At 40.1% G+C, this 12,944-nt stretch overlaps 1 pseudogene; it reads left to right on the top strand.

Moving 5' to 3' along the window:
* The window catches only part of LOC122554919 (NAD(P) transhydrogenase, mitochondrial-like), a 242,989-nt pseudogene that overhangs the window by 64,911 nt on the left and 165,134 nt on the right, over nucleotides 1–12,944 (top strand).

The raw sequence follows: 12,944 nt of genomic DNA, 5'->3' as shown, positions 1-12,944 counted from the left end.
CTGAACCGCAGGAGATGAGAGAGATACCAAATGAATATTTTACATCAGTTATTACTGTGGAGAAAGAAATGGAGGCTAGACAATTCAGGGAAATAAATAGTGATGTATTGAAAACAGTTCATATTACTGAAGAGGATAAATCTCTGGGACCTGATTGAGTTTGTTCGAGGATGTTGTGAGAAGTTAGGGAAGACATTGTGGGACCCATAGCAGAAATATTTGTATCATCTATAACCACAGATGAGCTGCTGGAGAACTGGAACATGGCTAATGTTGTGCTTTTATTTAAGAAAGACTGTAAGGAGAAGTTTGTGAACTGTAGACCTATGAATCTGATATTGGCGGTGGGTAGGTTGTTGAAGGTGATCCTGAAAGATAGGATTTACATGCATTTGGAGAGGTAAGGAATGATTAGTGATAGTCAGCATGGTTTTGTGAGAGGAAATCATGTGTCACCAACTTAATTGAGTTTTTAGAGGAAGTAACAATGATGAGGGCAGAGTGGTAGACGATGTTTACATGGACCTCATTAAAGTCTTTGATAAGATTCCGCATGGTGGATTAATTAGTAAAGTTAGATCACATGAGATTCAGGGTGAGCTTGCCAATCAAATACAAAATTGGCTTGACTGCAGGAGACAGGTGGTGGAGGATTGTTTGTCGGATTGGAGGACTGTAACCAATGGTGTTCCATAGGGATGGGTACTGGGTCCACTTTTGTTTATCATTTATAGAAATGATTTGGATGAGAATATAGGAGGTATGGTTAGTAAGTTTGTAAATGACACCAAAATGAGTGGTGCAGTGGGCAGTGAAGAAGATTATCTAAGATTACAAAGAAATCTTGATCAATTGGATCAATGGGTTGAGGCATGGCAGATGGAGTTTAATCTGGACAAATGCGAGGTATGCATTTTAGTAAAACAACCTAAGAGACCTAGGAATTCAGTTATGTAATTATTTGAAACTTGCATCACAGGTAGATAGGATGTGTGACCTTAAGAGGGTGTATAGCACACCTGCCTTCATTGCTTAGATCTTTGAGTATAGATAGGAGTTGAGATGTCATGTTGCGGTTTTACAGACTTTGGGGAGGCCTCATCTGGAATACTGTGTGCAGTTCTGGTCGCCCTGTTATCGGAAGTATGTTATTAAACTGGAGAGGATTAAGAAAAGAATTACCATGATTTTGCCAGGAATGGAGGGTTTGAGTTATTAAAATAGGCTGGGATTTTTTTTCACCGGAGTGTAAGGCATAGATAAGGTGAAGAGCAAGGGTCTTTTCCCTTGGATGGGAAAGTTTAAAACTAGGGGTCATATTTTTAAGGTGAGAGAGAAAGATTTAAAAAGGACTCGAGGGTCAATTTATTTACATAGAGAGTGATTTGTGTGTGGAATGAACTGTAAGATGAAGTGGTGGATGCAGGTGTAGTTCCAACATTTAAAAGAGATTTGGATAAATACAAGAATGGGAAAGGTTCGTAGGGATATGGGCCAAATGCAGGCAAGTGGGACGAGTTTAGTTTGTGAACATGGTTGGCGTGGAAGCAAAGTAGAAATTAATAAATTCAGGAGAGAATTCAGCAGAAACTCTTTTCCAGAGTCAAGCTGGAATGTGGCACTTGTTGACATGAAGAATAGTTGAGGCCTCTAGAATGGATGAATTTAAACAAACCTAGGCAAATACATGTGAGTAAATGGAAGAGGAAGGTATTTTGAGAGGAGACTTGTATGGTGCAAGTTGAATTGCTAAGAGAAAAAGGAATGAGTCTGTAATCTTTTCAAATATCTACCTTTATTTCTTCTTATATCATGGAAGCATAGAACCCCTACAGTATGGAAACAGGCCATTTGGTCCAACAAATCCACACTGACCGTCCGAACAGTATCTCAGCCAGTCCCACTTCCCTATCCTATTACTCTACATTCCCCTGACTAATGCACCTAACCTACACATCTCTGAACACTATGGGCAATTCAGCATGGCCAATTCACCTAACCTATACATCTTTGGAACGTAGGAGAAAACCAGAGCACCTATATGTTGATTGCAAGTTGAGACCTCTGCAAAAACAGCTTTAATTGTACTTTATATACACTTTTACTTGATCCTCCCATGATATACATGCAAGCTGTTCTCCATTCCCTAACTACAAGATCTAGGCAACAGTCTATTTGTCATGTACTCTCATATCTGCTTTGGATCAATTTCCTTAGTTTTGACCGGATCTGCAAGTCAGCTTTTTGCAATAGCATTTGTAAATTTAACCCTTACTATGCTGTAGCTTAATTACACAATTTTCCATATACTCCACAGAACACAAACACATTGATCTAAAGGGCTGAATGGGCTGTCACTATCATGTAAATAAATTCTGTATTTTTGTATTAGCTGAGGAAAAGTTACAAATAAAATATTTGACAACAAATGCAATTGTAAAACTAACGTATCTGTTGGCAATTAACTTAGTCTACAATCTAGTGTTTCTCCTAAATAAATTTTAGAGAGAGAGAGATAGCTTTAGAAATGGACTTTTTCTTCTTAATGTTAACTCCAGGTCATTAGAAACATTGGCTATAAAATTAGGTTATTTGCTTGTTATTCTAAGTTAAACTAAAAGATGAAACACAAAAGCACTGAGATATGACTTGTTGAATAGAACTATTTAATTCTGCTTTAATAAAAATACAGTAGATGCCAGAAATTAGTAATAAAAAGAGTGTTAGAGAAACTCAGTTCAAAAGAATAATAGTGGACTTGAAACATAAACTCTGTTTCCCTCTCCACATATGCTGCCAGACCTGCTGAGTTTGTCCAGCACTTTGTATTTTACTCTCACTTGCTTGCTGAATTGGTTATTAATATATATCTGTTGTAAGGGTCATGTTTTGGAACAGCTAAATATTTGTCAGCTCAAAGATAATGAAAAATACACTTCATCATTTAAGTTTGTTCTGACTTTCGTTTTTACTAATTGCTGTTTTTTTAAAATTTGTGTAATAAAGCAGAATTATTTATCTGGAAATTTACAGTTGAAAATTAGCTTCAAGACACTTGTTTCCCATTAATGAGCAGCAAAATCTATAAAGATATTGCGACCAAAGCTCTCATCTGGTTTTAAAATTTAGTTTAATAATTTTACAGGCAAGAAAACTCCTTTATTGATTACCAAGGAAATGGTTGAGTCAATGAAGGCTTCTGAAACAGGAGGGAACATTGAAACCACCAAAACCTGGGGAGCTTTATATTCACAAGGTATGGAAGTCGAAATGAATGTTCCTGGTGTACACCTATTGACATGGAAGATTCAGTTTTGAGGAGTCATCATTTCCTATGATTGTAAAAATCATCTGGTCAACCTAACCACTGTCCTTTTGTTTTTGTTGTTTTTAATTTTCTTCATATATTTTACAAAATGAAATTGCGTCTGTTAGAACATTGCAGCATAAGAACTTGGAATCGGAGAAGGCAATTCAGACCCTCAAGCCTGCCTGGCATCTAATATGATCACATCTGAATTCATCTTGGCCTCACTTCCATGCCACATCTCCTTAACCCTTCAATCCACTATTAATTAAAAACCTGTCTATCTCCTCCTTAAACTTACTCAGTATATCAGCATTCACTGCACTCTGCAATAGTGAATTCAACAGATTCAGGACCTTTGAGTGACATAATTGCTCTCATCTCTGCTCTGCATGGATTTAATGGTTGCAGAACTGCAGCATGTAATCTTGATTTATAACAATTTTTAAAAATGTTTTTACATAACCATTATGTAATGGTTATTCATAGGGCTGAATTTAACATTTAGGTTTGTAAACCTGCCTTCTGATTGGAAAATGAGGATGGTGAGCCTGGCAAGGTACCACATAGTTTAAAAACATCATGGCTACTGCCCCCTTGAGACAGTGTATCCCACCCACAAGATCTGCGAACCAAACAGAGGGCTGGCAACTCTTCAGTCTCAGCAGTGTACTGCTCATGGTGGACACATCTGGGACTACAGGCAGCACCTGTTTAACTGCAGAAACCTTGAAACAACCTGTCTATCAGGTGGATTTGTTGGCAGGATCTTTTTACGAGGCCAGAGTTTAAGGTAAGTCAGGTGGGCTCGCTGGGGCCAATCAGGCAGAGTGGAATTTCTCTTTCCACTTGGGAAATGGCCTCTAAGGGACGGTGCTGATCGAATAAGAGGGATCCGTCCCTCCATAGCCAAGGCCATAGCAAACCTGTTAGGTAGCCTGTAATGATGTGGCATGGGTAATCCACCCCCTCACCTTCAACAGTGGTAAAATGCCAGTGATTTAGGGCTAGGGTGGAAGGAGGTGCTAACTATCCATTAATGGGCCACTCAAAGGTTGAAGGCAAGCTGGGGGAGGGTAGACAAGTTACCATATATGCTGGCATTGGTAAAATACTAGTGAAGGTAGATAGAGAGTAGACACATTGTTTTACGTTGCCACACCTTGCAGGGATATAACATTTTAGTCATAAGGTTGTTATAGCATGGAAAGTGTCCTTTTGGCTGATTATCTATTCCTCCTTCATTTCCCGTAACATGGCAAGTTTATTTCCCTCAAGTGTCCGTCCAATCTCCTTTAGAAAGTTTTCTTTCATCCTGCCTCCTCAACCCTCATAGTCAGTTCCAGATTCCTACCTGCATTAAAAAAATCCACAAATTGTGCCGCCTTAATCATTAAACCTGTGTCTTCTTGCATTTATACCATCAACTGAACGGGCATGACTTCTCACTGTCTGCCTTGGCTGAGCTTGCTTGTCTTCTTTATCTCAGTAAGCCCCTCAGGATTGTGGATAACTGGCCAGAGCTGAAAATGTGTTGCTGGAAAAGCACAGCAGGTCAGGCAGCATCCAAGGAACAGGAGAATCGACTTTTCGGGCATAAGCCCTTCTTCAGGATAACTGGCCAGTCCAGGTTAGGAGATGGCTGTTAAGTTCATTGTGTGATCTGCAGACTCTGCAGTGTGTGGGGTAGAGGCTGGTTGATGGGTTGATAGACAGGTTGTTTCAAGATTTCTGCAGCCCTCTGGTGCCTCAGGCTCTTCCATTCGTGTTTCAACAAAGTCTCTGTGTTCAGCCCCTTCCTGAATGAGCCAGCTCCATTTGCTGAGCCCCAAACCAAGGTCTCCCATGAGTTGTCATGTATCCCATAAGTGAGCGGGTATCCCACAAGTTAGCTGGTTTCCTATGAGTCAGAGAGTCTCCCATGAATCAGCGAGGTGTTTGACCATTTTGGAGATGGTTTGAGGGCATTCAGGTCTCTGAAGCATGTCAGGACACAGGGCCATTGTTGCTCACTAACCCATGACCTTCAACCAAGGTTTGAGGTCCTAGCCCTCTAACTGGAAGACTGAGCCAACACATTGTGAGGTGATGATGATTTTTCTCATCTACATCTATCTTTATTAAGAGGAGGCTCCCAAGAAGTTAAAATGGTTCACATTTTTCAGGACATCACTGTTGATCTTAATTGATGGGTGGAGGTGTTGTTCTATGGAAGAAGTTAGTTGAAAGAAGACTTTATACTTCCATGTGGTTAATGAAACACCTGTTTTCTCATGGACTTTGCCAGAGAGTTGACAATGTCCTGGAACTCAGTCTCTGATTCATATCAATCTCACTGTATACACACACATGACTGAGATTGAACCTCTCAAATTTGGCTCCTCACAAAGAATTCTCAATATCCTTCACTATCTGCACTGTGACATATAAGCTGAGATTTTCACCAATGGAACTGTCATAGATCAGTGATGTCTGTGGTCAGGAGAAAGTGAGGATTGCAGATGCTGGAGAATCTGCTAAAACAAGCCTCTGTTATTTCACCAATCCTTTTTTTTTCCATTTTCCTTGCTACAATACCACACCTCACCTCCAACAAGCAATTCAAAGGTATGGCGATTATTTACTGAACAGAATAGGCACTGTTCAATAATTCAAAATTTCCTACAATTGAAAGCTTCTGCCAATTCTCCCCTCAATCTCCTTTGTTGATAAGGAGAACAACCTTAGTTTCTCAAAACTAAATACCATCATCCCTGCAACCACTCTGGTTCCTACATCTACACCGTTTCAAGGAGACTCCTTCCTAAGGTGTGGTGACCTCAGAGTTGATGCCATCTTCTTGTTGAGGTCTTCTCAGAGTTATATGTAGGCTCAGCATAGTTTCCATGATTTTCCAGCTCAGTAATCTCTATTTATGAAGCCCATGATCTACTGCTGAACATTTTCTCAATGTATTCTGCTGTCTTCAACGATCTAAGCACATGAATCTCCAAAACCTTCTGTTGCTGTACACCTTTTTTAGAACAATACTATTTAATCTGAGGAGTGGTTTCTTGACCCAAAATGTTAACTCTGATTTCTCTCCACAGAGTCTGTCAGATCTGTTGAGGTTATCCAGCAATTTCTGTTTTTGTTTCTGATTTACAATATCTGCAGTTCTTTTGGCTTTTACAATTTAATCTATATTATCTGACCCTAACATTTCTGTCAAATTGTATCACCTCACACTTCTCGGTATTAAATTCCATCTTCCAGTTGTCCGCCTGTTCTGCGAGGTCTCAGTGTACTGTTGCTTCTGATTCATTTCAATCTCACCGTCAACTGCACCTTCACAGCAAGTTTTGACATTTTAATTTATATTTCAATATCCACGTAAAAAATCAGAAAAAAGCAGTGGTCCGAGCATTAACCCTCAGGGAACATCACTTTCACCACCTTCCACTCTGAAAAACAACCAATTACTTTGGTTAAAATGAACATAAATAACTGCAGATGCTGGAAATCTGAAACTGAAACAGAGTGCTGGAGAAACATGGTTAGTTTCGGCAGTACCTATAGAGAGAAAAACAGAGTACTGTAAACATTTTGAGTCTTGTACCCCTTTGTCAGAACTGTAAATAGCTGAGAAAGGATGATATTTATCATGCTGTTACCATGATTTATTGTTTTCTTTACCTAAGCCAATTTCCACCCAAGCTGATGCTGATCATCGTATTCTCCATTTTGTTAACCACCCTTTTGTATACTACTCTGTCAAAGCCCTTCTTAAAATCTTTATCAATCATCTGTTACCTCATCAAAAAAATTAAACCTGATTAGCCAAGCTTGATCTGCCTTTTACAAATCTGTTCTGATTCTCTAGTGACTGACTCAACACAGACATCTACTTCAAACGCACGTCTCCCACAACTATCTGGACTACACCCCCCCCATCTACTCTCCTCCTGTAAAAACGCTATCCCTTTCTCCCAATTCCTCTGCCTCAGCTGCATCTGCTCCCAGGATGAGCGATTCCACTCCAGGACATCCCAGGTGGCCTCCTATTTCAAGGACCACAATTTACCCTCTCACATAATTAACAATACTCTCTAGTGTATCTCCTCCACTTCCTGCACCACTGCCCTTGAACCTCACCCTTCCAACTGCAACAAGGATAGAAAGCCCCTGGTCCTCACCTTCCACCCCACCAATCTCCGGATACTGCGCATTATCCTCCGCCATTTCTGCCACCTACAGTCAGACTCCGCCACCAGAGATTTATTTCCCTCCCTATCAGCATTCCACGGAGACCATTCCCTCCGTGACTCCCTCATTAGGTCCACACACCCCACCAACCCACCCTGCACACCCGGCATCTCCCCTTGCTGCTGCAAGAGATGTAAAACCTGTGCCCAAATCTCCCCCCTCACCTCCATCCAAGGCCCCAAAGGGTCCTTTCACATCTGGCATAGAATTTCCCGCACATCCACCCGCCTCATCTACTGTGTCCATTGCTCTCGATGTGGTCTGCTCTACATGGGGGTTACAGGACGCCAACTCGAGGAACATTTCAGGGAACATATCTGGGGGACACACACTAAACACCCCACCACCCTGTGAACCACTTGAACTCTCCCTCCCACTCCCACAAGGACATGCAAGTCCTGGGCTTCCTCCAAATCCAAGCCACCTGACAACCGGAGGCAGAACACCTCATCAGCCGCCTTGGGACCCTCCAACCACATGGTATCAACATCGATTTCACCAATTTCCTCATCTCCCCTCCCCCCACCTCATCGCAGACCCAACTCGGCAATGCCCTCTGGAACTGTCCCACCTGTCCATCTTCCTTCTCACCTATCCACTCCATCATCCCTTCTGACCTATCATCATCATCATTTCCCACCCTCATCTACTTATCACCTTCCCAGCTACCTTCCCCCCACCCCATCCTCCTATTTATCTCTCAACCTACTTTCCCCACCCCACATTCCTGATGAAGGGCTTATGCCTGAAACGTCAACTCTCCTGCTGCTCAGATGCCTGACCTACAGTGCTTTTCCAGCACCACACTTTTCAGCTCTGTATCTCCAGCATCTGCAGTCCTCACTTTCTCTCCTTAATTAAGTCAAACCTCTTTTTGTGCATCTTGATGTTTTTCCCTTGGTTATTGGTCTAAAACCTTAGCCACTATTTTTAAAATCTCTATTCCCACTTCCTTCAACAACATGCGATGCAAGTCATGATTTATCTGCTGTAAGAATAGCCAGCCTTTCCTGTGTATTCTTCTTTGCAGTTTTCTTCCTATCCATTAGCTGTACCATCTTCATTTCTAATCATTTTTTCCACCATACCTTTCCTTTGTAAGCATACATGCAAAATGCTGATTAAGTATTTTATACATTGTCCTGTGCCTCCGGATAGATACTGGACAATAAATTCCTTTGATTGAAGAGCATGCATCCGTCAACAACTAGACAAGCTACCTATGGGGTAAGTAATCTCAGCGGCAGGAAGAGAAGACCTTCAATAGTGCTTAATTGACGACTTAAGGACTTTGATTCAGAGAAAGCTGAGAAGTTTGACAAAGCCCCACTCAGAAACTGATTCTGGTGCAGCTAGAACATTGCAAGGAACGGTCTCAGCTTCCCATCCCTAAGATACTCTATTTTTCCTTTATGCCAAATCTAGTTAGTGTTTTGTATAACAGTTCATTTTAGTTGATATCTCTAGATCTTCTCTGTGCTAATGCTTCTATTAATTCACTAGCTGCAATACAAAACCAGTAGTTAAATGTTTTGATTTAACTTAAACGCTAAACTTGTGACCTTTTGGTATCCTGGTGTTGGTTTAAACTACAATCCAACTTGAAAGAAAAAAGACCTTAGAATCTTACCAACCAGTCACCGACCTGCTGTTCTCTAACATCAGACCTTGCTTTGTTTTTTTTTTGGAGAACACTCGGTAAGATCAACTCTACTCCCAGTTGTGTTTATTAGCTGCCATCACTGCTGCTACATCTTGTCTTCTGGTCCCTCAATCAGGCTGCCCCTTCTAAAACTGCAGAGCATCTTCCCTTTCCTCACTGCACCAAATTCCCTCACCAACTAAATTTCCTGAGCTAAACAGTCAGTTGAAGCAGTCAAGTTGACCACCTTTTCACTTACTTTCCTATAAATAGCTTAAGGTTATTTGTGTTAAATCCAATTTGAGTTAGAAATCACAAAATAAATACTGTTAGGTGAGGTCATTTGGCCCACATTTAATTTTAAAAGGTTTGCATTTCTGCATTCATGCACTTAGGTTTAACATTTCCTCTAGAATATACAGAAGGCAACTTTAAATGTTAATTATTTTTAATGTATATAACTTCTTGACCCTACCCAATTTTAGCACTTGCTCACTGCCTTTCTTTGCATTGAAGTAATTCTTTGGATTTACTTTACTGTTGATGTTCACTGTCCTGTCTGCTCAAACAAGATGCTCTCGACTGCCATTTAGCAGGAACAAAGATTTGGAGTTTCTCAGACCTACCCAGTTCTCTGATTTGAGACAATGTACAGTTTTTGTGTGATTTCTTCTGATATTATACCCAACTAATGTCGCTGTATAGTTTGATGCATGCAGCATTTTAGTATTGCTGCTTGTCTTTGAATGGATTTACTCATTGTGTTTTTGTTCTGGACTCCAGGCTTCCACTTGACTACAATCAATGAATGGTAGCCATTCTGGTAGCTCACCTTGTTAGGGTTGAGAGAAAAGTAATTCACTTATATGTTTGCCAGCACGTTGTCAAAAATATGAGAAATAACTTGCTTTGCTTTCTCTCCTTTTTTTTAAGGGGGTTACTCACATTGGTTACATGAATCTTCCCAGTCAACTAGCTACCCAGTCCAGCACATTGTATCCAACAATATCACAAAACTTCTAAAAGCTGTTAGTCCTGACCCAGAAAACTTCTACTTGGATTTGAAAGATGAGTTTAATTATGGCACAATGGACCATGTAGTTCGAAGAACTATGGTGATGAAAGTGAGCACTGAATGCAAACAGAAACCCCACAACCATTACTGCTTATTTTATCACCTTGTCCAGTCTTTTCTGTTGTCACAAATGGAAACAGATGGTTTTCTGTAAATGTCAAGGATATTAAGCACAAGACAAAATTATACCAGGAAATTTATTACTGCCTCTGTGTTTTTTTTTACATGGACACAATATTATCTAAAGGTTATTATTTTGATGACATTAATGATCCTCATTAATTCTCTCTTTCTAACCACTGAGAAGAAAAGTGCTGAGTTTTTCCCAGTCTTTAATGATTAGACCCTATCATGAAGGAGCTAAAGGATAAAATTCATTGCAATAGAAATGAAAATCAGGGTAACTTCTATTGGAGGATCCAATAGATTAAGCTCCTTTCAAAACTTTATTTTACCTTCAGTGTTTCAACAAATCCCCAGTATGGAGAAAGTGATACCAATTTTATTCTTTTCATAAAGTAATTGAATCATATAGCACGGCAACAGACCCTTCGGTCCAACGAGTCTATGCTGAACATAATCCCAAACTAAACTAGTCCCACTTGCTTGCTCCTGACCCATATTCCTCCAAATCTTTCCTATTCATGTACCTATCCAAATGTTGTTTTTAATGCTGTAATTATACCTACATCCACCACTTTCTGATGAAGTTCATTCCTCACATGAGCTACTCTCTGTGTAAAAAAAATGCCCCTCATGTTTTCTTTAAATATCTCTCCACTTGCCTTAAATATGTGCCCTGGGCTTGAAATCCTCCATCCTAGGGAAAAGACAACTACCAGTAACTCTGTCTCTACCGCTCATTATTTTATAAACTTCTATGAAGTCGCCTCTCAACCTCCTACATTCCAGTAAAAAAGTCCCAGTCTATCCAGCCTTTCTTTAAAACTCAAACCTCTATATCTTGGTAAATCTCTTCTGAACCCTCTCCAGCTTGATAATATCCTTCCTATAACTGGGCAACCAGAACTGGACACAGTACTCCAGCAGAGGCCTAACCAATGTCCTGTACAACCTCAACATGACTTCCCAACTCCTAATCTCAAAGTACTGAGCAATGAAGGCAAGTGTGCTAGTTGCATTTTTAACCACCCTGTCTATGTAGGATGCTGGGTCTCTCTCTTCCACAACACTACCCAAGGCCCTACCATTAATTATATAAGCCCTATCCTTGTTTGTTATACCAAAATGCAATTCCTGCCAGCTTTCTCCTGCCCTCTCACCTCAAAACTTGAGTTGAAGTCATTTGTTCAGCAGAGTTGAAAGCTGCGAACCATCTAGCTGTACTTTACCCTAATGACCATCTAGCTGTACTTTACCCTAATGGCCATTGCTTCTGCCTCACTTTGCAAAGAGTATCAGCTTGCAGAGTGTCAAAGTTAATCCAGATCCATACCTGATATTCACACTTCTTTTCAGGAAGCATTCAGAAAAAGGGAAAGAGAACTGAAAAACCTCCACTGTTGCTCAGACAACAACCAGGATTGAATGTCAATGTCTCTTGCATTACATGGCTCACCTATACATTGGATAAATGAGCTGTGTGCACATAGTTTAGGCTTACAGTCCAAAATGTGTGTGCTAACTTAATTCTTCCAATCCTCTTCCATGAACAGGATGGGAAACTGATCTTTCCAGCACCCCCACCACGGAATATTGCAGGAAGTACTCCGATACAATCTAAGAAGGAGCCTGAGCTAGAGACTGAGAAAAAAGAAACAGTTTCTCCATTTATTAAAACCATGAACACATCTGCCATTTGCACAGGAGGTGAGTGTAAATCAGTACAGTATGTGCCACCCTTTTTAACCCTTGTATACTCTTCATTCAAATTGAGCATTAATCAACTCTTGACACCCAGCAGTGACCATCTCCATCAAACTGTTACTTAAGTGCTTCTTAAATAATACGAAGTGATTTTAATCTATATGATTTATCTGCATTTCATGTAGAATTCAGAATGGTATTGATTTGTAATGAACAACTATTTTATTTCCTGAATTTACTGTCATATCTCACTGGGATAACACACTGGAAATCAAGCTTCATTAATCCCAGGTTCATTACAAAAGTTAACAGTTTTATTAAAGTATGCAAAGACCCCAGTTTACCTGTCTAGTGGACTCAGATTAACAAAAAGCACAGACCAGGTTCCTGTACATAGACAGAACTACAATTTATTTCAAATAAATAGATTTTAACTATAGGTAAACAACTTTCAACTGTTAACAGAAAACATAATATTTAAAACTCTTAACCCATTCTAAAAACATCCTTCACACCCATACAGGCAAGTACAGTTGGGTAAAAATGTTGGTCTTATGAATGGAAATAAAAAAAATATTAGGGAAGCAACTCAAGGGTGCCTGTCCTCAGGATTTGAAGAAGGGGTCCTTCAGTTTCCAAAATCCTTCAGTTGTTTCATTTCTTCACAGGAGGTGTAGAGCAATGGTTATATAAATTGTAAAATCTCTGACTTATTCATTTAAAACAGTAGTGTACAGCAACTGGTAAGAAAAATAAAACATCTGGTTTTCTTCAGGCTTCAGATAATTTACTGAAGGGAGACCCACACACCATCTACCTTTTCAGTATTCCAAAGGCTTCTGCCAGTA

Source organism: Chiloscyllium plagiosum, unplaced genomic scaffold, assembly GCF_037043375.1.
Source record: "Chiloscyllium plagiosum isolate Xiang-an unplaced genomic scaffold, Cpla_swu_hap1 HiC_scaffold_1, whole genome shotgun sequence".
NCBI classification, from domain to species: Eukaryota; Metazoa; Chordata; class Chondrichthyes; order Orectolobiformes; family Hemiscylliidae; genus Chiloscyllium; species Chiloscyllium plagiosum.
This window is presented reverse-complemented; position numbering and strand designations above follow the sequence as displayed.